Source organism: Pseudonaja textilis, chromosome 12, assembly GCF_049901715.1.
Source record: "Pseudonaja textilis isolate UNSWEBS1 chromosome 12, rPseTex1.2, whole genome shotgun sequence".
NCBI classification, from domain to species: Eukaryota; Metazoa; Chordata; class Lepidosauria; order Squamata; family Elapidae; genus Pseudonaja; species Pseudonaja textilis.
Window position 1 is genome coordinate 20,876,159 of NC_142001.1, and position 22,928 is coordinate 20,899,086.

Sequence of the window (22,928 nt, forward strand, 5' to 3'; positions counted from 1 at the left end):
TTCTTTGACCCAATCCAACAATCATACCTCGATCTAGTCAGGGAAGGAATCGATAATTGCAGCCACCCCTATCTAAGCCTTGGTTCCCAGACTGATAAAGATCTGAGCTCCAGTTATGGCAACCAATTGCAAACCACCAGGAGCAAAGGGAGACGCCCCGCCTCTGGGGCACAACAAGACTGTGAGAAAAAGACTCCACCTGAACATGCGCAAGATGTATCATCTATCGGTGCGCCGTTGAATACAGTTTGACTGCTGGGATCTTTGTGCACAACGCCCATCTTTTCCATACATCTTGCTCAAGAAAACACTAGGGATTTAATTTTTGTCCAGGTGCACCTTTTCCCAATGACTTCTCACGGACCGGAATACACACAGTGCAGCGATGAAAGTAAAATATTTTGAACTAGCTGCAGCGGTGAGACTTTGCTCTAAATCAGGGGTCTCCAAACTTGGCAACTTTAAGACTTGTGAACTTTAATTCCCAGAAGAGAATTCTGGGAGTTGAAGTCCAGAAGACTTCAAGTTGCCAAGTTTGGAGACCCCCTGCTCTACAGGAAGCTAATCAGCATTTTCCCAGGCTTTGGGGTCATGGTGAGCACCAGTCCTTTCCTGTTTTAAATGTGCAGCAAGCAAAATGGACACAGAAAGGGTCAAAGACACAAATACACGTGTGGCCGAGCATAAAAGTCCTCTAGAAATGATGCGCCTTCGCCTCGGTTAATGCTCTTAAGTTCTCCTTGGAAATTTGAGAAAAACGGGAGGAGAGAAATGCACTAGCGCTTTTTAAGGTCAGCTCCAATGAGGGAGGGGTGAACCCAGCCCCCTCCCCAATTCCAGGCTGGGAAGGAAACACCTGCTGCTCTTATCACACCAGGCAGGGTGATCTTTGTGGTTGCGGGGAGGGTCCCACTGCCAACATACTTTACAACAAAGCTCTTAGCACCTCGCAACAAAACGTAGATTTACTTTGGCATGGAAGGTCCTTTGCCAGCATGACCGACAGCTCTTCTAAAAAAATAGTTTTGCAAAGGCATCTAAGAAAGAAGTTATCTGTTTATTTTAGGGGAATCTGTACATCCTGCAGCCACCATCACCATCACAAGGGAAAAGTGAGCTCCTCTTCCGTTAATTGATCAGAAGCAAGTCCTATAACCAAATCATTTGGGGAGGTTAATCGCTTCTGTTTTCCAACTCTTCAGCCACTGCTCAGGTGAGGCAACTCGGGCCGGGCAGGGCACCCATATTGCAGAATTCTGTAATCCCTGTATTCCCTGAAGTGCCTTCGCCCCAGGAAACCATTTTTGAACATCCCTCCGTGGAGAAGCAGCCACCGTCCCTTAGGCCTCCCTTCTTTGGGGTTTCTCCAAGGACATATTTCGTGTATTTATTTTTGCCTCCTCCAAAGGAGAAAAATGCTCTGGGAAAACATCCCCCCACACCCAGCAAATTCAGCTGCTCAGAAGTCAGGAGAGAAGCAGCCACTCCGATCATGAGATGCCCGAATATTGCTGATCATAACAGCACATTCCAAAGGGAGGGAGGGAGGGAGAGAAGAAGGAAGAGAGGAAGGGAGAGAAGGAAGGAAGGAAGGAAGGAAGGAAGGAAGGAAGGAAGGAAGGAAGGAAGGAAGGAAGGAAGGAAGGAAGGAAGGAGGCGGGGGGGGAGAGAATTCCCAACATGCCGGCAAAGACATTCCTGGGAAGAAAAGGAAGCAATCTCCCATCCACCCCCCAGCCCCCAGCAGCCTTTGCCCAAGGCTGCCTTTCAGACCCCTGTCTTGGGGTCACTGGGAGCAGCCTGGGCCTCCCCTCCCTTTGCCTTGCCTTGCTCCCAAATCTTGTACCTGCTGGGCATCCAGGAGAGAGAGACACACACACACAAACCGTTTGTGCCATTTGGCATTACATCACGACCGGCACGGAGTTCCTGCTGAAAACGAGGGCACACCTCTGTCTGCGAGGCACAAACTGCCCGTCACGCCAGCCCCAGATCAACACAGCCAGAGCCTGGCGCCTCCGCCACCTCCGGGTCAGGATTCCCGGGCTCTCTGGGACCTTCCAAAGTTCAGGCCGCTCTGGATCTCTTTGATCCCCCCAGGATTTCCAGCAGCTGCTGCCGCCTCTCACAGGCAAAGCACCGTCCAGATGTTTTCCCTTACCCGCTGCGGTGACCGGCCCTTCCGCCTTAGAGCTTCTCCAGATGTGCTCCACGAACGGTCCCCTCCACCCCGCCCCAGTGCAGTCCCCAAAAGGGGGCCCTTCCCAAGGCTTTGGATGGGAAGCAGCTCAGAACCGGCGCTCTTGGCCCGGTGCACCCCAAATAGGATCCCCCTGCCCAGCAGAAGGGAGCAGCTCTGCTGAATGAACCCAGAGAAGACACAAACCTCCCAAAGGATCCCCCTCTCTCTTTGTGGGGGTGTCACTCAGCGTTCATTTCCTCCATCCACCCGTCAGCAGGCAGACTGGCAGGAAACCCGAGACAGAGAGGAAGGCAGAGGAAAAGTTAAGCGCACAGAAGAGAGGAAGGTTGGCAAGCCGAATCTCCCACGTCTCTCACACACACACACACACAATTCTGCACTGCAGCAGAACTGAGCCAGGCTCGGACCCAGCAGCCCCAAAGCCTCTTACCTCTCCTGGTGGGACCCCTGAGGGAGCAGCTCTTCCCAGCCCAGCCCAGGCCCGAGACGGGGCCTTCTCCCACGCCCCGGACGAACGTTAGATCTGGAAGCCCCACATTCTTCCAGGCAAGCAAGTCAAAACATTTCCTGCCAACAAACGAGAGTCTGCGGAGGGAGAGGAGTCTGCTGGCCCTCTTGGGCCGGAATCGTGCATTACACAGCAGAACTTGAACACTTGCACAGGCACACACACACACAAAAACACACAACTCCCGCCCGCCCTCTCCTCGCCTGCCGCAGACAAATCATAGATCCAGCCTGCCGGGAGCAGCTTTCCCGAAAACCCTGCAGCTGCTGAGCACACCAGATAGTTACAGCAGCAAGGAGAGGGCGGGGTGGCGGGGTGGGGGGTGCTTGGAGAACCACTGGCATCTCCCCCCACCTCCCCCCATGTCCTTTGTGTGCGTCCTCAGAGCCATTCCACGCATTTCTCCTTTGGCCCCCGTCAGGAGTGGGGGTTCCGGCCAGGGGTGGGAGTCAATTTTTTTAATAACCGGTTCTGTGGGCGTGGCTTGGTGGTCATGTGACTGGGTGGGCGTGGCCAACTCAACATCCCTCACATTGAGGCATGCATCTCCTCGCCTGGCCTCTCATGACTGTGGGGATGCTGCAACAGTCGTAAGTGTGAAAAATGGTCATAAGTCACTTTTTTCAGTGCCATTGTAACTTTGAAGGGTCCCTCCACACAAGCAAAGTACCAGCAAAGGAGGGGAAAAAAACTCCAGAGAAGTTCCTGAGACAGGAAGTCTCGTCCTGCCAAGAATGTAATAAGGGTTAACGGAGAGGCAGTTTCTGTAAGCAACCCCAGAACGTTTCCTTCCTGCCTTCCTTACAGGATTAGCCCAGGAATTTCTTCTAACAACCGGTCTCATGCCTGAGCAGGGGTTGGACTAGATGACCTCCAAGATCCCTTCCAGCTCTGTTATTTCCCGAATCTGAGAGATGGGAAAGCCCCCCTCCTCACGTCTCAGCAGGCGGTTGAAGCGAGGCCTTGCCAGTTTGGGCACAGGAGAAGGGATGCCATCTCTCTCCCTCCCCCCCTGCCAAGGAGGTCTGATTATTCCCCCCTTTTGGGGGGGGAGGATGGATTGACTGCATTTCCCTGCCCCTCCCCTCCCCAGCAGAGCCCGCTGGCAGACTGCTGTCTGGTTGGGGGACCCTTGAGACAGAGTCTTGCCAGGCCACCTGAGGCTCCTGAGGACAGGTCTGGCATCAGTTGGCCCCTCCCTCCCTGACGCCTGAAAGAGGCAGCCAATTCCTTTGGGTCAGAGCGACGGGAGGACACTCACGGCCTCGGGGGCAGGCAGCCACTCGGCTCACCTGTGTTCCCAGCCAGGGGAAAGACCTGGCGTCCTCGGAAGGAGAACAGGTGAGGGGTGAATGGCCGGCCACACCCGCCTTCTGCCCGGAAGATGTCTTCTTCCTACCCCTCTTCCAGAGGGGCTACTCAGCTGGTTCTGACCGGTTCTGGAGAACCGGTAGTGGACATTTGGAGTAGTTCAGAGAACCGTCCAATGCCACCTCTGACTGGCCCCGCCAACCCCGTCTCTTCTCTGCCTCCCACCGAGTCCCCGCTGGTTGCCCTGCACAGGAGAGCAGGGCTGGGAAGGGGGGTGGGGAGGGAAGGGGGATTTTGCAGTCTCCTTCCCCTGCCACGCCCACCAAGCCACGCCTGACGTGCCACACCCACAGAACCAGTAGTAAAAATCTTTGACTCCCACCACTGGTCTGGAGCCCCCCAAAAGCTGCTCTGAATTAGAGGAAAGCCGAGGGAAAGGGCTCTGCGGAAAGGGAGGTAACCCCTGGAACCAGAAAAATAGGACTGCTGTCCGTTTCTCTGGCATCCGGCTGGGGTCAGAAGTTACTACCACTACCCTTAAAACTGCTACGGGCACGTGTCCTACCGCTTCCTCCTCCTCCTCCTCCAATCAAATCCCTGCCAAGTGTGGCTCAGCCTGGGAAAGAGGAGCTCCCTTCCTAGCTCAAAGTTTCCCAAACGGGCAGGTCATCCTCGGTTTTGGATTCTGTGCCGCCGCCAAGGGGGCCCTCCAGGAAAAGGGGGCCCTTGATCAGGACGGAGGCAGGGAAAGGGTGGGGCAAGCCGCTCCTTCGTTGGTTTCTTCCAGGAAACTTGGCGGGGCCTCGCTAAAGCCTCCAGTTTCTGGGGTGCTGAAATCGGGAGCAAGCGGCTTTTGCTTGGCACGGCCAGAAGATCGGCTGCCCCGCTCCGCACCCTGAAGTTGAGGGCAGAAGCTGGAAGGGCCAGGGGAGGGGAGGAGGAGGAGGACGACGACAACTGTGGAGGAACCTCTGAGGAAGGCCTGCAAGAACGAGAGGACGGGAAACCGCCCCGGGATGCATCGCCCCTCCCCAGCCCCTCCCTGGGCCAGGAGAGGACGAGGCTTCCTTGCACTCTCCCCTGTCGCCCGCCTGAGCGTGTCTCGGCAGGCAGGCTCGGCTTCTCTGCCCGGGGAAGAAGGCTGCTTGCTTTCCTGCGCTCCGCTCCCTGAAGAGCTACGGAGGACGGCTGTGGGGGGAGGGGAGAGGAGGCACACGGCTCTTCTCGGAAAGGGTGACACAGCAGTTTTGCTGAATGGAGGGGGAGGGCCATGCGGCAGCAGCAGCGGCAGCCGCCGTCCTGTTTTTCTCCGCTTCTCCAAGCTTGCAGGGAGGCCAGGATGGTGGGCATTTCTTTGCCCCCAACCCCCCAACCCCAAGTGGAAAACATTGCAAATTTTGACCACTCTTCTGAACCCTGCAGGGGTCACAAAGGGGCTTCTTCCCAAGGTCTCCTGGAACAGCAAACAGGGTGGAAGGGCAGGGTGGCAGCCTCCAAAAAGCTGTGAGAATGAAGACAGCGGAGTTGGAATAAAAGAAGGAACCAGGAGTGGTAAGAAGAGACCAAAGGAAGCAAAAAAAGAGAGAGAGAGAGAGCTTTAAGCTAACTCATCATCAAGGATGAAAAGTAGCCAGCTCTATCACCACCATTCTGCCAACATAAATTGATTTATTCCTAAGCATCATTTATTTATTCCTAACTAGAGCAGACAAAACATTTGCTAGACCAATATTCGAATGCAGCTCATCAGTCTGGAACCCACATTACGTATCTGATATTAACACAGTTGAGAAAGACCAGAAATACCTCACAATAAGAGTTCTCCACTCCTCTACTTGTTGCGGAATACCTTATGCCACCAGACTCGAAATTCTAGACCTAGAAAACCTTGAATTACGCCGTCTTCGTTCTGATCTAAGTATGGTATATAAAATCATACATTACAATGACTTACCTGCGAATGAATACTTCAGCTTCAACCATAACAACACAAGAGCAAACAATAGATACAAACTCAAGGTTAATCGCACCAAACTTGATTATAGGAAACATGACTTCAGCAAGAGAGTGGTCAATTTCTGAAATACTCTACCTGACTGCGTCTTTTTCCCCAAACCCCAAAAACTTTAACCTAAGACTGTCTCCTATTGACCTCACCCCTTTCCTAGGAGGTCTGTAGGGGGCCTGCATAAGCGCACCAACGTGCCTACCATCCCTGTCCTATTGTTTCTTTTATTTTTCTTATATGTATCCATGTATTCATAACTATATTTATACTTATACCTGTTATCCTGTAAGCGATTGACAAATCAAATCAGATCAGATCAGATCAAATCAAATCAAATCAAATCAAATCAAATCAAATCAAATCAAATCAAATCAAATCAAATCAAATCAAATCAAATCAAATCAAATCAAATCAAATCAATAAATGTCACAAGGGAAGGAATCCTGCATGGACCAGCTCAGTGTGTTTGTTATCCCCTAAATAATTTAGAGCTTTTGGTTTTTAACCAGCCAAGACCGACGTGAGCAGCCTTTGGGTAGCTTGGAAGAGGCTCTGACTGTACGGGGAGGTATCTAACTGGGGTCAATGCTGCTGAGGAAGGCAGGAGCATGCTCCTCTTTTAGCACACGTGGGCACGCTTCCTTTTAAAACAGTGTTGGGTTTGTGGTTGGACTTCCACATGAAATGCACGTGATTCCCATCTTTAGATGATGGGGCACCAACCATGGAACCACAATGCTGCTGTGACCTCCGTTACGCTGAGGGTTGGAGTCAAACTCCACCCTCAAAGGATCTGGAAGATCCCCTCTCCACATTCCCACAGCTGCCCTGTCTTCTCCTTCCATCCACGGGGCTGAAGCCCAGGAAGAGCAGGCCCCCAAGCATTCTCCAAGGTGGGCTGCGGAAGAAGCCTCTCCCCACCCTGGGGGCTGCTCTCCCAGACCTGCCAGCCATCTGGAGGCAGAAGAGACGTGCCAGGGACTCGGAGCTAAATTTAAACCTCGCCTCTCACTTGGCGGAGTTTGGCAGCATCAGGAAATGAAGGGGTCGAAGCCGGTTATTATAGGCTCCAGGCCAGACGTTGCTCTCCATTGTCTTCAGGTGGTGCTTCCAGCTCTGCAATTCTGAAATGCTCAGAACTGGTAAAAGCAGCTCTGCAAATCTTTCACTCTGGGGTTCGTGTGCTTTTGATGCCTTCTTTCTTGCCTCCTCTTGGGCCACCGTATGCTCCTTGGTCACTATTATCCTTGAGCCGAAGTCCGCAGGTGGTTAAGTTTCCACAATCGCCCCCCGCCCCGTCATCCCAGTCTAGACTAATCCACCACAGAATTGAGGAAATGGCCACCTCTGGAATCCAGACACAGGGAAACAAGAGCTCTGGCAACTCCAGGCTGAGACGAAACAAGATGAAACGAGGGAATAAAACAAAAACCTCTTTTCCAAAAAGAAAACAAATCACGTCAGGCGAATGGAATTTGCCTCTCACTTCCTAGGCTCACAAGCGGGGAAGGTGAGTCCTTCACCTTTAGAGTATTTTACCTACAGGCCCAAGTGGGGCAGCCCAGATTCCCATCTCTCCTGGGATTCCTAAGAAGGAGACCAAGACGCAGCCTTCTCGTTTTTTCTCTAACGGAGCTGGGCTTCTTTCTTAGAGCCACGCACTCTGACTTTTATCTACAGCAAAGGCACCAGGTCCCTATTCAAGGAGAGTCTGACTTATGTCAAGAGCCATGGATAAGCCTAACCACAATGCACCAGCTCTCCAAGGATTCTCCCAACCGGGATAAGCCTCAAAAACTCCAGACGTCCTGTGACCACTTCCCACCCCAAGCAGGGAAAATCGCTCCAGACTTTTTCAAAACAAGTGTTTCCCGCGGAGGCTACCAGAAAGCATTTCTCTTTGAGCATTACGGGCTTGCAAGGGGAATCCACCTACCCACCAAGACCCCCTTGGCAAGGGAACCCCTTTCCTTCCGCAGCATTCCAGGCTCCCGGTGCTGAATGCAACGGACCTAACCCTGGGAGACCCTTCCCAAAGAGATCTGCAGGAAAAGAAGAATGCCGGTCACCCCACAGACGTGGCCTCCTTCCGTTTATTCCTCAGTCAGCCACTCTGCCCCCAAATGAAAGACTGGGCGAGGCAAAAGCAGAGAACACCAGGTGATATTCACAGCGACTCGTTTACCTGGATCCTCCTAGAATGGAAGCACCACCAGCCAGGGTTCCTTCTCCTGGGGCCTTTTAAGTCTGCCCTGCTCCAAACACTCTGCCCGTATGGAAACGAGATGTAAACATCTCCTTCTGCTACAGGGAAAGATGCTATTTTTCCTACAACCCCCACCTGGGTGTGGCTCAGACTCCAGTGAGGCCAAAATAACCATTATGTTCCCCAAAGGCTGAAGCCTGGCGACCTTTATTTATAGATCCACATATGGGTATTTAGGGAAAATGACCTCATAGCTTTGGGATTTTAAAAATACAATCACACACCCAGGACTATGATAAGGAGTCCACAGGCCTCCCACCCAGGACAGGTCTGAACTGGCAGGTTGATATTGTTTTTTTGAGGGGGGGTTTCTCTTGGGGGCTGCCACCCAAAGTGCCCCACCCAAAGTGGCTGCTCTTGTACACGCCCCCTTTCCAAGCAGAACAAAAACGGGCCTTCTTCCCACTGAGCCCGGGGGAACTTACAGGAGCAGAAGGTTCGAAATGCAAAGGGGGCAACCGCTCTTGTTCAGTTCAGTTCACCGGAGCAATGTGGAAATCCCTCCCCAGAGCAAACTAGCCTCTGCGGGGGCCTCTGCGGACTCCGTATCCGCAGCTGGAAGGGGAGGGAAATGGCCACTTCTTCAGAAGAGCATCACTGTCCACAGAAAGAGGATTCAATGCCATGTGTGCGTGCATGACCCAGGGAGACCAGCCGCTGCAAATGCATCCATCTGGATCCCTCAGCGCGACAGTCACCAGTATCAAAACGACCACAATAACAGCAACGGCGATGCTCCTTCCTATTTGCTTCTCAGGGTGACCATCTTTTAATCTGGCTTGCCTGTAAAATGCTGTCCCTGCGTATTTTGTGAAGCGTCAAGCATTTCGGGGAAGACTAGCAGGGAGGCCAGGCGGCACCCCCCCCCCCCACCGTTTTGACTGGAGCTGACGGGGAGCCGTGTTCGCCCTGTCTGGGGAGCACCAGGGGATGGAGGCTCTGGAGAGGCCCAACCCTGAGCGAGCGGCAGTCTTGGCCTTTCGTGGCCTCTTGAGGAGTTTTCCAGCTGCCCAAAGAGCCACTTCCCAGAATGAGCTCAGCATTTGTGCATTTCGAGAAAGGAATGCAAGCAGGAAGCCAGATCAAAGGTGGAGGTCAGGGCTGGAATCACAGCAGGAGTCTCTGGCCAAGCCATTAAGGGGAGCGGCCAAGGCTCTCGTAGGGGCGAAAAGGCCTCCGCCGTACCAGGTGCCCTAAGGGAGGAAGCTCACCCTCCCCAAAGACCACAGACGGCTACGATCCTCATGAATGCATCCCCCAAGGCTGCCCACAGAGGCCTGTGGATGTCACTCAGCCCCAGTGTAGCAAAGTGAGACCCACAGAACATCTGCTGGGGCAGAGCAGCTGCCTCGCAGGCCCATCATTGGCGCATGGGGTTATTTGGGGGCCCTTGAAGTAGGAGGTCCCTCTTGAAAGCAGCCGAATCTAGGAACTTGGGGGCGGCTGTTTTTCTCCCCAAGGCACCCACTTCACTCTTTCAAGCTTCGCAGTCCCTGGATTTTTCTCAGCTTAAGCATAGGACTGGAACAGGTTTGTTTTGATAGGAAAGGAAGGAAAGAATGAATAAAAAGTAGCAAAAGGAAGCTCTGGTGTAAAGAGGAGGAGGAGGAGGAAGAGGAGGAGGCAAAACAAGTGCTACTTTATAGATAGAAAAAAAAAATATCAATTTGTCTTCCTACATAGGAGCAACATTTCCTTTTTGGTTACTTTTTTGCTTTCTGAATTGGTAACTCTGCTTTTTTGTGTCTAACTTGTCATTTTTAAGGTATCGGTTCTGCTTGTCATCTACGCTCCTATTCGTGTATTTGTTTGATTTTTATTATGATACAAACCTGCTCAGAATCATTTAGGTGAGAAGGGGTTAGAAATTTAACAAATAAAATAGAATACTTATGTTTCTGAAAGGTTGAGTAAAAGTGTTGAGTAAATATCTTAGTACGTTGCAAGAGTGTGCAGTGCAACCAAGAGCCATGTGGCTGTTTTCTTTTGCACACAAGTGTGTCCCCAGCAGCTGCTGGCAACATTTGTGGTAGGGAAGAGAGAGACTTTGCTTTGCGTGAACACTTGTTGCAAGGGGTGTGGGGTCTTCGGGGCATCTTTCCTACCCTGTGGGGTTGAGGGCTTAAAAAGAATCTGCCTCGACAACTGCTGTGGGGAGCTAATATTGTCCCACAAGGCTGCTCGGAGGAGCGACTGTTTGGACAGATGCAGGGCAAAGCTCCTGAAAATAAATTCCACCAAGCCATGCCTCTGGTTTCAAATCACACCCCGTCGAAAAGAATAAAAGAAAGCAGGCACATTGGAGAAGGACTTGGTTTAATTTGTACTTCCCCTGGGGAGAACAATGCGTGCAGGCACCTCCATGTTGGCTGCAATCTCCTGAGCACTTTTTCTTGCAAAATCCATCCCTTATCACTGGGTTACACCTGCAGGCTGCCCATTCAGAGGGACGACTGCGTTCCAAATTGAGTGAGGCCAGCATCAACGCCTTGCCTAAAACCGCCTTGTAATTTTGAAAAGAGTGCCCGTTTTGAATAATTCAACTCCCACAATTTCAGAAAGAAGGTGCAGAGTCTACATCTATAATCCGTGCAGAGCAAATATATATATATATATTTCTTAAGTTTTCGCGGGTACTTACATGTATGGTATTCAGCTTTGTTCGGGTATTTTCCCACGTAATTGTAGTTGTGCTTTTAAAGTTGTAGCGACGTTTCGGCAGAATCTCATCTGCCATCATCTGGCTTCTGTATTGTGTTCATCATATATATATGTACATATGTATATATGTATATATGTATATATATGTATATATATGTATATATGTATATATATGTATACATATATATATATATATTTAAAGCAAACATTGCATGTGCCTAAAAGAGAGCTGGATGGCATTTGCCTAATTGCAGATTCTGTGGCTGGGTCAGCTGACTACAATGTTCATATCCTGCCCCCCCCTCCCCCCCTCATCTTCTGCCAGCTGCTGCAGCCATCAGCTCTGCCAGACTTGCCCTGTCAAGAGGACAGGAAGAGACGTTGAAAGAAACCCCGCTTGGCCTCCTTTGTCAGGAAACCTTCAACCCTTGCAAAGCAAATTCGGTGCACAGTCGAAGCACCAGTTAAAATATGTTATAAGCACACTTTCTACACCCTCCATCACAACTGCCACTTAAGGCAAGTAAAGGCAAAGATGATCTATTACTGGTATCTGGCTGGCTTCCCATAGTCGAAGTGGATATACCCTAATATCCAGTAGGTGAAGGGTCAGAGATAACAGGAAATCCAGAATGTCTGCACCAGAGGAAGAATTAAAGCAGGCTGCAGAAACATGTTTGAGGTGATGCTGTTGCATTAATAACGGCAAAGGAAGTGGAGGTTTTTTGCAGCTACTGGCTTGCAAATGTAGTATCTAGCATCAATCTGCCTATTCATCATCTATTGAAACTGGCCCCTCCCCAGATTGGCTGGACTACAACTCCCATCACAACTAGAGGCAGGGGGAAAGGAAGCTTTAATTTTGCCTTCATATCCAAGGGCCTAAGCAGCATGAATCAAGCAGTAGGAAAATGCAGATTTTGCCAACAAAGCAACGGATGGATGGATGGATGGATGGAAGGAAGGAAGGAAGGAAGGAAGGAAGGAAGGAAGGAAGGAAGGAAGGAAGGAAGGAAGGAAGGAAAACCAACCAAGAGCATTTCTATAGAACTGTGAAAGGAGACAATTTAAATCAGGGGTGTTCAAACCTGGTAACTTTAAGACTTGTGGATTTCAACTCCCAGAATTCCTCAGCCAGCTAGGTGGACCTCCTGAGTGAAGTGTCTGGCTTACTTTGGGTTTTTCCCTTGCCTTTTCCCCAACTTGTGGTTTTTGTAATCTCTCACCTCCCAAGAGAAATCAAAAATAAACACATGTTGTTGTGCCACCTTCATTAGGCCTTTCCAGGACATTATCCAGGTGACCGGTGAATCAGCAAAGACACGTGTACAAGAGCATTTTGAGCCATAACTGGGATATGAGCAAGGGATACATTATTTGAGAGATGGAAGATAATAGCTAAGACAACTCACTCTAAAATAACCCACCCTTTGGTATTTTCAGAGACTCTCCTCCAACATCTGCAAGATCAGACTCAGCCTTAACTGCATTTCTAACATCCCCCAAATATTCCACATCTGCTTCACATCAGCAAGGAATGAGGAACTATATAAAAACAAAGCATCTTTGCTATGACAATGTTGCAGTAATCACAAGACCAAAGAAGCCCCAACAAGACCATCAGTTTGAAGTACCAAGTCAGAAGTAATTCTGGCAAATAAGCAATTTTTTTTACTACTATGTTTCCCAAAAACACAAATACAGCAATACGCAAATAATAAAGTAAGCAATTTGTCAGACTGGTCTCTGAGCGATCTTCCAAAAGTTTTCTGGAAGTAAACCCCACTGAATTGAAGAGCCTTGTTCGCGAGTAATATATAGGACTGCACTGACAGATTCGGCACAGGCAGAAGAAAAGATGGTCAGCGGGTAAGGGAAGAGAAATAACCCCGAATGGGTGAGGGAGGGAGAGTGACGTACCCTTTCCACCGGCTTATAGCCAGAAAGTCCCCCGGAAGCTGCTTCTCCAGGTGACAGACGAGGGCAGCCAAAAATCTCCTCCGAGAAGATGCTGGAACCCAACTGCAACGCAACATTGGCAGCCTCATTTTAAACAACTCTATCATGTGTTCCACCTTGACCCTGACATTTTTCTAACCGGGCGCAAAAGATCAGATTTTCCAGGGCTCCTTCATTTTTCTGTCACGCACATGAATTCAGCCACAATGCTCACTCAGAATATGCGTCCCTGGCTTTTTCAGCGATCCCATCTGTGGCAACTCAGATTCTCTCGGAAGTTGCCTGCGCTCCCTGGGATCACGCTTCAAACTGCGCTGAACAAACCCCCAGTAAGGTCATGCATAGCGTCCAGCCATAAGAGAAGGCTGCAAACGGCTGTGGCTGGGCTCACCCCCCAATTCAAATGGACAGGGCAGCTTGGCAGCAATGCCCAAATTCTGCCATGTTGGTCCCTCCCAAACTCTTCCTCCACCCAGGGGAACTTTGCCAGGCCTGTTTGCAAGTAAAATCCATTATTGGAAGGTGAATGACAGATTCTCCAGCACAACCCAAAGCTTGTTTAGGGGCCAACCTTCCCCAAGAGACTCCTGGGTATCCCAGATGCTTTTCTGGAGCCCGAAGGCCTTTTTACTTCACCCCAAAGTTCTAACCTTCAGCAAGTTTACTCTCTTCCCCAAATACCTCCCAAAACAAGGCCTGCAGGAGGAGACCCGGAGCTAGCCAGGGTTCACGAGGACTGGCAGCTCTGTCGCAAGCTAATTTTATTAAAAGGCAGAGCTTTTACGAAAGCTTCCCTTAATGAAAGTGGTTGGCCTGCTGTGGGGCTGCCAGAATCCTCTTCATCAGGAAAGCGGCCTTTTTCCTTCCCTGGCCAGCCTTCCCAGCCTCCCAGGGTGTCAGGCTAAGGCCCCATCATCCCCAACCGGTTGGCAGGATTGGCCTTGTAGTCTAGCCCATCGGGAGGGAGCCATGTGGGGAGCAGGGGTCAGTATGGTGAATCCTACAGCTATTTGATAATAATAATTTTTAAAAAGGCAGCCATCAAAATCCCTTTTTAAATATGTCCTGTGCTCCGTTTCCCACACTTACTTCTCCCAGAAGGTAAATTTGGAGGCGTCTCTTGTACTGAACAGCTTCTTTTCATCCACAGAAAAGAATAAAAACAGAAAACAATACCCTCCACATTCCACAGGGATTATGCAATAGATTAACAACCGTAGTCTGCTCCGGCTATTCAGCCCCACTTGCTTCGGGAGTTATCGATAATATTTTTAGGGAGGGAACAACTTAAGGGGAGAGTAAAACCAGAACTCCGTTTCCTGAAGCAGAATTTTCCCCTCTGCTAAAGGAGAAGATTTGGCTTTGATTTTGGAGGCTGGGCTGCATCTGTGTCTCGGGAGCCTGAGTGGCCCTAACTCCCCCCCGTCCCCCCCGCCCCTCCTTCAGTGCTTTGGCTCCCAGGATCTCCGAAACTCTTTTTTGCGTTTGGGGGCTTGACCGAAAAGCTGAAGCTGGCACGGAGCCAAGCAGAGAGAAGAGAAATGGCTTGTCAGCTGCCCAGAGTCATAAACCTGCGATGGGCAGTTATATAAATTGGAACCGTAAAGAAAACGAAAGGAGCTACCGGAAAAACCTCTTCTGCTTGATCCAAATGCTCAGGGCCGCCTTCGCCTGCTTCTCGGCACATGGATTGTGCCCGGGGTGCCCACCGGGGCTCCCCCCTCTGCTGCCCCCCCCCCCACCCAGCAGCCCTTCCCCCTCCTCTGCAGGAGAGCTCTTCTCTGGCCAGGCTCAATGGGAGGGCCTGGCCTGGGGACCTCCCCGCTCAGCCTGAATCAACCCATTGAAGAGGATGCCCTGGGGATGCCAGCAAGGACCCCTCCACCTCCCCAAAGCCAGCCGGGGCGCCTGACCCTCGAACCAGAACGGGGGCTTCTGGCATCAGAAAAAGAAGGAGGGGATTCATCAGAGCAGGGAGGCTCAACCACAGCAACCGTGAGACAGGAGGACTTCAATTCCCAGAATGCCCTAGCTGAGGATGTCCTGTAGCTGGCTGCGGCATTCTGGGAGTTGAAGGCCCCAGCGTCAGGGGCCACAAGAATAGAGCCCTGGTGGGGCAACTGGCCCACCTTCTCCAGCCCCAGCCCCCCAAGCGGGAGCTCAGGGGAGACACCCAGCTGCAGGGAGGGCTGCAGAAACCCCACCCAGGAGCCTCCAACTTTGAGGGGTCCTTGGGCTTTGGGGGGATGGGGAGGGGAGTTTTGTGGCCCATGGAAGTGACTCTGGGCTTTTGTTCAAGGGGTGAGGCTCACCCCAGCCCTGAATGCGATGCCAGCAGGGAGAGGCCCTGGCGGGAGCCATGGGGAGCCCAGCTGTTGGGGTGCAGGAGAGAGAGAGGGGGGAGATGGATGACGGGGCACCAGGAACCAGGGGGGCAGAGTCTGGGGCATCCTTTGCCAAGCCTTTAAGGCGGCTCTGGGGGCGACTCCTGGGTTTTGGAAAGCAAAGTGCTTAAGGGGGGAGGGGGAGGACCGTGTTTTGTGCTGGTCCCTTTGCCCCGATGGGCGAGCCAGATGCCAGAGCTCCGGACTGAGCCTTCCCCGCATCCCTGAGCCTCGAGAAAGGCGAGAGCAGCGTCTCCTCGTGTTCAGCGCCGGGTGGGGCCGCGGGACCCACGTGCAGAGGCCTCCTGGAAAGGGGGAGCCCGGTGCATGCAGAGCCCCCCCCCGCTCCCCCACTAAGCGGCTCTGAAAAGGCCAGGCGCCTCCGGAAACCGGGCGCCAAGCCCCCGCGCCCCCCAGCAGCCCCCAAACAGCCCCCAACCCACGGGGCGCTTTGGCGAGGGACCCGCAGCCCCGCTGGAAACTTTCGACCGGCCCGCCGGAGTTCTCCCCGGTACCCGCGGGGGGATTGGGAGACCCGGCGACGGCCGAGACAGGCCGGGACAGTGGAGGAGCCGCCGAGATGCCCGGAGGAGGGAGGGCGCGGGCGGCCGGGCGGGCGGGCTTTCCCCGGGTCTCAGCCTGCCTCCCCCCCGCCGCCCGCAGCCCGCGCGCCCCAGCGGCCGCCGCCAGCCCGCTCCGTCTCCCCGGGACCCGCCTGGGCGGGGGGCGTTGGGTCCCGGCAGAGGTAGACTGCTCCTCCACCTGGAGGCTCCCCGGGCGCTGCGGCCCGCTCCCTTCGGAGCGCCCGGCCCGAGCCGGGACCGGCCTCTTCCGATCGTCCTCCCGGGCCCCCGGCCGCGGCCCCAGCTCGCCCCGCCAGAGCCCCCGCCCCGCCGCTGCGCCACTCACGGCTCGGCCGCTCCGCCCTCCGGCTGCTCGCCCGCTGCTCGCTCGCTCGCTGGCCGCGGCTCCTCCGCTCGGGCTGGCACCGCGCGCCGCCCCGCCCGAGCCCCCCGCCCCGCCCGTCCGGTGCCATTGGCCCAGCCGCCGCCCGTCAAGGCCGGGGGCGGGCACAGGGCGAGGAGCAGCCCCCCGATGCTGCTGGGGTGGGGCTGCCGCGCCGGCTGGGCTGCTCTGCCGCTGGAGCGCCCTGCCCGGGCTGGGGGGTCCTGCCGCCTGGGCTGGAGGGAGTGACCAGCATGGCTTGGGGGACGTGACCCCCCAACCGGGGGGCTCGGCCCAGCTGAGCGGGGGCGCCGATCTCCGGGCTGCCTGCGATGCTGGCCGGTTTGCGCCCAGTTCGCCCAGCACTGCGCCCGCGGGTGGCAGGAGAGGGTGGGGAGGGATCTCCCCCCCCCCCCCCACCCCCCAGCGCTGCCCTCCCCCTGTTAGGAAGGGCCGGGGCTGCTCGGAAGCCCCTCAGAGTGTCCGGTCCCTGCGCTCTTCCCAGGCGGCTCTGTTGGTTCACTTTGCGCCCCTTTCTCTGTCCCGCTTCTTCTATCCAAACGCTCCATCGATTTCCTTCTCGTGAAGGGCCACCCACGGTTAGCAAAGGGACCCAACGGAGCCCTTCTTGGAGAATCATGGTCTCCTGGCATCAAACAGGAGGCCCGGCTCCGTGGGTGGCCCTTGTCGCCAAGAGAGCCGCCCCTGGATTGGCATGGAAGGCTGCCTTAAGTGGACCCTGGTTTGATGCACCTTCAAGGGGCATCTACTCCTTCTTCCAGATCAACCCGTTCCAGGATGGGGTCCTTATGGACGGGCCTGCACGGTAGGGGTGTGTGTGTAGGTGTGTGTGTAAAAATAAGAAACAAGCTTTAAACGCCCCCAAGCCAGAAATAAGCCCTGGGACCCAAGATTACCAAGCTGAGCTGCCTTACTTGGGTCAAGTCGCGCATTCAAAGACCTAAACAATGGAATTATCCTAGGAACAAGGGTTGGAGGTGCCAGAAAACAGGTAGCTGGGTCTAGTGGTGGAAGCATCAGGTGCGAAATGGGAGGTGTGAGTTCTCCCCTTAGGCATGAAAAACCAGCTGGGCCCCGTCCCTCCCTCTCAGCCCAACCCGCCTAACAGGGCCGTTGTGGTGGATCAAGGAGGAGGGGGGAGGAGGGTTAGATCCAGTCACCATCTTGAGATGCTTCTACGTGGGATTAAAAAAAAAACCTCTTTGGAAAAGGTGAGTGAGGAACATCCTAGTTTAGGGCTCTCCAACTTTGGCCCCTTTAAGCCTGGAGGACTCCAACTCCCAGAATTCCCCAGCCAGCCTTGCTTTAACACAGGTCGGACAGCCCCGGGGTCAAAGCAAAGCTGGCTGGGGCATGCTGGGAGTCGGAGTCCCCCAGGCTTAAAGGGGCCAAGGATGGAGACCCCTGTCCTAGCCAGGCACCACCAAGCAAGGGGACCTTATTTAAAGCTAGAAATGTTGTCGGGGATTGGAACGTCGGGTTTTGTAGCCAAGTGAAGAGCCCTGGATTTTGCACGCTGGGAAATGTTCCCCCCCACACACACTTCACCAGGAGCAGAGCCAGGGGGCGAGGCTGTCGCGGGCCTGTCCGGCTGTCAGCGCCTGGTCTCCACCCAGGATGTGCAGAGCTCTGGAGCAAACCATCCTGGCTTGCGTGCCCAGGATTGTCAGCTGCTTTTCTGAAGGAAGACCTAACTGGAGTGGGGTCTGCAGAAGGGGAAGAAGGTTTGTTGTTGTTTTTCAGCTTTCCTCCGTTCTGGTTTTCAACCCAACCTCGGGGCAGCTGTTATTTTCTGCTCAGGTGGGACTTCCTGCCTGCCTCCAGGCCCAACTGACTCTAAGGGAAACTTTCTGTGCATGCAAAACCCAGGACCGCCGGTTGAATCGGCTCTCACAAAAACAAACTAAAGCAAAAATCTCCTTTATTTATTTAAAAGTATTGGCCGCCAACCCCAGTAGACACTGCGTGGGGCGGGAAAGGAGAGGAAGCTTAAAAACAGCTTTAAAAGGTTAAACCAAACAGACGGCCCAGGCTAAAAACGCAGCAAAAGCCCTCCGGGAGTCCTTCAAAAACGCTCGGATTGTCCTTCACGTGGAACCACAAGCAACCTGGTCTGAATTCGGAATGTCCCGTGGGTCCCTCGCCTAGCTGGTCACTGGGAGCTCCGACAAGTTGCAGATCCAGCAGATCTGGAGATTCCCAGGTGCCCCTTAGAGACCCCCAGCATTTCCCTCCCACCCATTTGCCTTCTCTGAAGTTCGGTGGCCTGGCCTGATTGGAAGCGGTTGCTGCTCGGACCGTGGTTTTCCCCCAAGACCCTCCTGCTTATCCTTGGGGGCTCCTTCCCCTGTGAGGGGGGCCCGTTGCCTTTCACTTCGGGCCTGTCCATCCCATAAACCAGGGGGGCTCAAAGGCAATCATTCCATAAGCCATGATTGGTGGGTGCACCCAGGGGTGGGATTCAAAGGTTTAACAACCGGTTCTGTGGGCGTGACTTAGGTGGTGGGTGTGGCTTGGTGGTCATGTGACTGGGTGGACATGGCTTGCGGGTCATGTTATTACAAGATTAGGCCAGTAATTCGTTCTAACAACCGGTTCTCCAACCCGCCTAGAATGTTAACAACCGGGTCTAGCGAATAGGTGCGAACTGGTAGAATCCCACCCCTGGGTGCACCTGCTCAACTGGTCCAGGGGCCGAGCTCACCCAGGAAAGCTGGAGCTCGTGCAGGACACCATCAAAAACAGTCCGATGCCCCACAAACCAGGGAGAGCTTTGATCCCACCACTGGGACTGCCACCTCGGGACCACATCCTGCTGGCACCCTGGCGCCCCTGATGGTGCAGAGCCATGCTGGGTGTGTGTTCGCCAGACAGCGGGATTCCAGGCCAAAAACAGATTTCATGCCATCAAGCGTCTTGTGTTCCTGAAACAAATGTTGGGGTTTCCTCTCTCTTCTAACGCCGCACGAGTCCCTTGACAGCTGGGCAAGGGGCCTTGACAGCAGGCAAGGAGCCACTTGCTCAGCAGCTGTTGGGGGGGCAGAAAAGCCGGGGTCAGGGAGGGGAAAGTTGGGGCCCTCCGGGGACCCAGCGGAATGAAAAAAAGTCCAAAGCAGCAGCAGAGAAAACGTGGCCAGGAAAAATATGGGCCCAGGACCCTCCAAGATCTCCACTGGAGACCAAGGCTGGGCTGAAGAGGGGCTGCAGGCCAGGGGCAGCTGCGGAAGGGCTTACAAAGTCCAGCTGCCATCTTAAAAGTGCTTTTTTTAAAGGGCCTTTAGTAAGAAAAAGAAATAGCAAAGCTACAAAAGCAACCCACCAGGAGAAAATAAAACAGTATCCAAATGGCTCTGCTAGAAATGGGGACAGGAGAAGAGAATGTCAACAAACGGAAGACAAATACTAAGATCAATTATTAAAAAGAGATTAGGAACCAATAAGAGAGTTCTGTATTTGGGCTTTAAGACGATCTGTAGATATTTTCTCTTGATGATTTGTCAAACGGTTGAGTCCTCCACTGATATTAGCCAGCTGGAGGTCCTGTTTGTGCATCGTCTTCTTTAAACGTGGAAGGGAGGCAAAGAGTTCTAAGTTTAAGCAGAAATGAAAACATAGGTTGCGTTTTTTTCTGGAGTCGCATAATTGCAAGTTCATTTTCTCCAAACTGAGAGACTCTTCTAGGATTCCTTTCTGAGGAGCCAGGACTTTATCTGGGACTCACCTCCTCCCCCAGATACAGCGCTGGTACATTGTACCGGAAGGCTCAAATTCCCGGTTGCAGCCTAGCCCTCCCCGTGGTCACAAGCCTGGTAAACAATGGCCACCATCAGTGAATCATTTTTAGGCCTTGTCGGGGGGAAGCCTTGATTTTTGCTCCTCCCTCTACCACGGGCTTGATAGGGTTGGTAGGGGGAGAGGAGGGTGTGGTGATCTTTGACCCCTTTCTTTGAATTGAGGCTGACTTCTGCCTACGACAGGCTGATAATACAGTATCAAATCACCTTCCACATCTGATTTGTGTCGCAGGCCTTCCCACTTCCTGGGGCCTCAAGAAATGTACTTAAAAGGTGATGAAAAGAGACAAAACTGGAGGATGTGGTTTGGGTGCTTCCCCCTCACCCCAGAACGTTGCCCAACGGCTGTGTTAACAGAGAGAGAGAGAGAGAGATAGAAGATGTGAATAAAGCGGGTGATATGCAAAGTTAAAGCCGCTCATTCTTGCTGCAAGAGTTTTGTGACACATCAGAAAAACATCGGGATCCAAGCTGGGTCTGATTTCTTATCAAGGAACAGCGATTGCCATCAGCCAATGATAATGGCCAGAGGAAGAACAAGGACGACACGCATAGCCTTCGTGAGCTTCTGAGAGCAAGGCGCATCTCTCCCGACCACCTTGGGTCCCGTGACCATGAAAGCTCGGAGCTTTCGCTGCCACCCTCTCGGTTCCCCCTAGGAGGAGCGAGCAAAAACAAATCGTCCGAGCCCATCAGCAGAGCTTCCTGCGATGGCCCAGGAGTCTGTTCTTAGGTCGGGTGCCCTGCTGTCCAGTTGCTCTCAACTCCAGGTTTTCTGGAGGATAGGAATTCTCTAGATCCCTTTTGGTACCACTTCAGATCAGTGGATTCCATGGGATGACCCATGTTAGGAGCTGGAGAGAGGGAATGTCCATCTTAGGGGTCCTGGCAGATCAGAAACCGCGTTGGATGGATGAAGAACATCAAATTCAGGCTGAACTTGGACAAGTCAAGGCACTCTTGAGCAGTAAAGCTGTTTCAGAACTTTGGTTTCAACTTGGACTGAACCCCAGAACCCTCTTGAAAATGGAGGAGCTGGAGGCGTCTCAAAATTCTGGAAGTTTTGGTACAACATGTCTAAAAGCAACAACATAGGAAATGGTTGAGTTGGATTATTAATCTTGGAAAACCCATCTCTGGAATGAATTACCTGTAGCGATTCATTTTTAGTTTTCTCTCCCTCCCCACAGTTTAATGTTTACATGCTTGTTACTTTTCTTGTCCACAAATTTCATTCCTAGGCATCCATGATTTGCACTTTTGTGTCAATCTATATGTGAGCCCAGCCAGAGGACTTCCTCCCCAGCACCCACATTGCAAAAGAAGGGGAGGAAAGCCTGCGACTCCTCTTGCAATACTCAAACCCTTGGCCAACTCTGCAGAATGATTGCCACGGGCAAGGGGGCCCCCATGGATGCCTCTGGGTGCCTCTGCTTCTTGAGGCAGCAATCGTCATCTCCAAAGCCAGCACCAAAGACCTCATTAGGATTAACACATGGAACATCTGGAGAATAAAGAGGGAACCCCTTTCCTGAACCCGATTTCCTGGTCTGTGTGAGATCGGGGCTCCCTCTCGCAACTCCACTTAGGCCAGGGGCCCCCAAACTTGGCAACTTGTGGACTTCAACTTGCAGAATTCTCCAGCCAGCCAGAGAGTTGAAGTCCACAAGTCTTAAAGTTGCCAAATTTGGGGACCCCTGACTTAGGCTGTCTGTATGACCGGTGAATTAAGAGAATAAAGCTTGTCAAAGAAGATGTTGTGAATTGTTCTCGTATCTTGCCATCAAAACTAACCTTCGGGTTTGTGCTCGTTTTTCACAAATTTTGCTTTCATAAAAATAGAAAATGTGTCTTCGACTTTACTTTGGAATTGCCTCTCCCTGTTTTTGATGTGATTTGCAAAATGCCCCCAGTTGGGTCTGTCTTCAGGCAAGGGAACCAGCCAAGTGAAAGGAGAGCATTAGAGCAGAGACGGAGAAGTAAAAGAGGCTGCGGGGGAAACGCCGGACTTCCCCATCTTATTAACACACAAAAAGCATTTGATAAATGCGGTGGAAATTCATGACAACCACGAGAAAAAGAGGTAGCTGTTTCAGCTGTTGCCATTGTTCTGTTTTTCCCAAGGTCAAGGCCATCCGAGGGGAACTGGGCCGTCTCTCCCAAGGTGGAGAAGCTCCTCTGAAACCTGAATTGGGACTTTTTCACAGAAATAAATATTCCAAGACTTGCCTTTATCAGGAGGCTAAGAAGTCCACTTTGGTGGTGTAGGGACAAGAGCAGTGGGGGGGGTCCCACACTCCAGGGGACCTGACAGGAGGCAGGGCTGATTTTTTTTGTCGTAGCACTGACTTTCCCTTGAAGATCTGGCTGCTTCTTCGTCAGCCTTCAGGAAGAGGCTGGAAACCGAATTCATTCAGCAAGGAAATGGTTTCCTGCACCCCTTGGTTTGTGTTTGTCTGTCTCATCCTATAATGTTCGTATTTTTACAACTGAGATTGTACTGCACCCTTTGGCACCTCCTAAGAGACTTTGAATTGCAGCAAGATATGAACCATCTACAACAGGGGGCCCCAACCTCCAGTTTATGGACTGGTACCAGTTTGTGGCCCACTGGGAACAGGGCCGTGCAAGTGATGGGCGTGAACCCCTTCCCTTTCCCCCACCACAGCCGGCCACCACTGCCAGTCTGTAGAACGGGAAGGGCTGGGAACCACTGATCTAGAACGTGGCCTACTGCTGGATTTTCAGCAAGAGCCCTGGTGGTGCACTGGTTAGAATGCGGCACTGCAGGCTACTTTTGCTGACTGCCAGCTGCCAGCAATTCAACAGTTCGATTCTCACCTGCTCAAGGTGGACTCTGCCTTCCGT

At 52.8% G+C, this 22,928-nt stretch overlaps 1 protein-coding gene across 8 annotated transcripts in view; it reads right to left on the reverse strand.

The window, feature by feature from the left end:
- The window catches only part of PLS3 (plastin 3), a 31,438-nt gene extending 15,115 nt beyond the window's left edge, over positions 1-16,323 (reverse strand). Inside the window, exon 1 of one of the 8 annotated variants that reach the window (XM_026716641.2) lies at positions 16,210-16,323. The gene's annotated coding sequence lies outside the window, so the exon portion shown is untranslated. The other 7 variants (XM_087941197.1, XM_087941193.1, XM_087941194.1 and 4 more) reach the window with 7 other exon arrangements.
- Between the last annotated feature and the right edge of the window lie 6,605 nt (positions 16,324-22,928).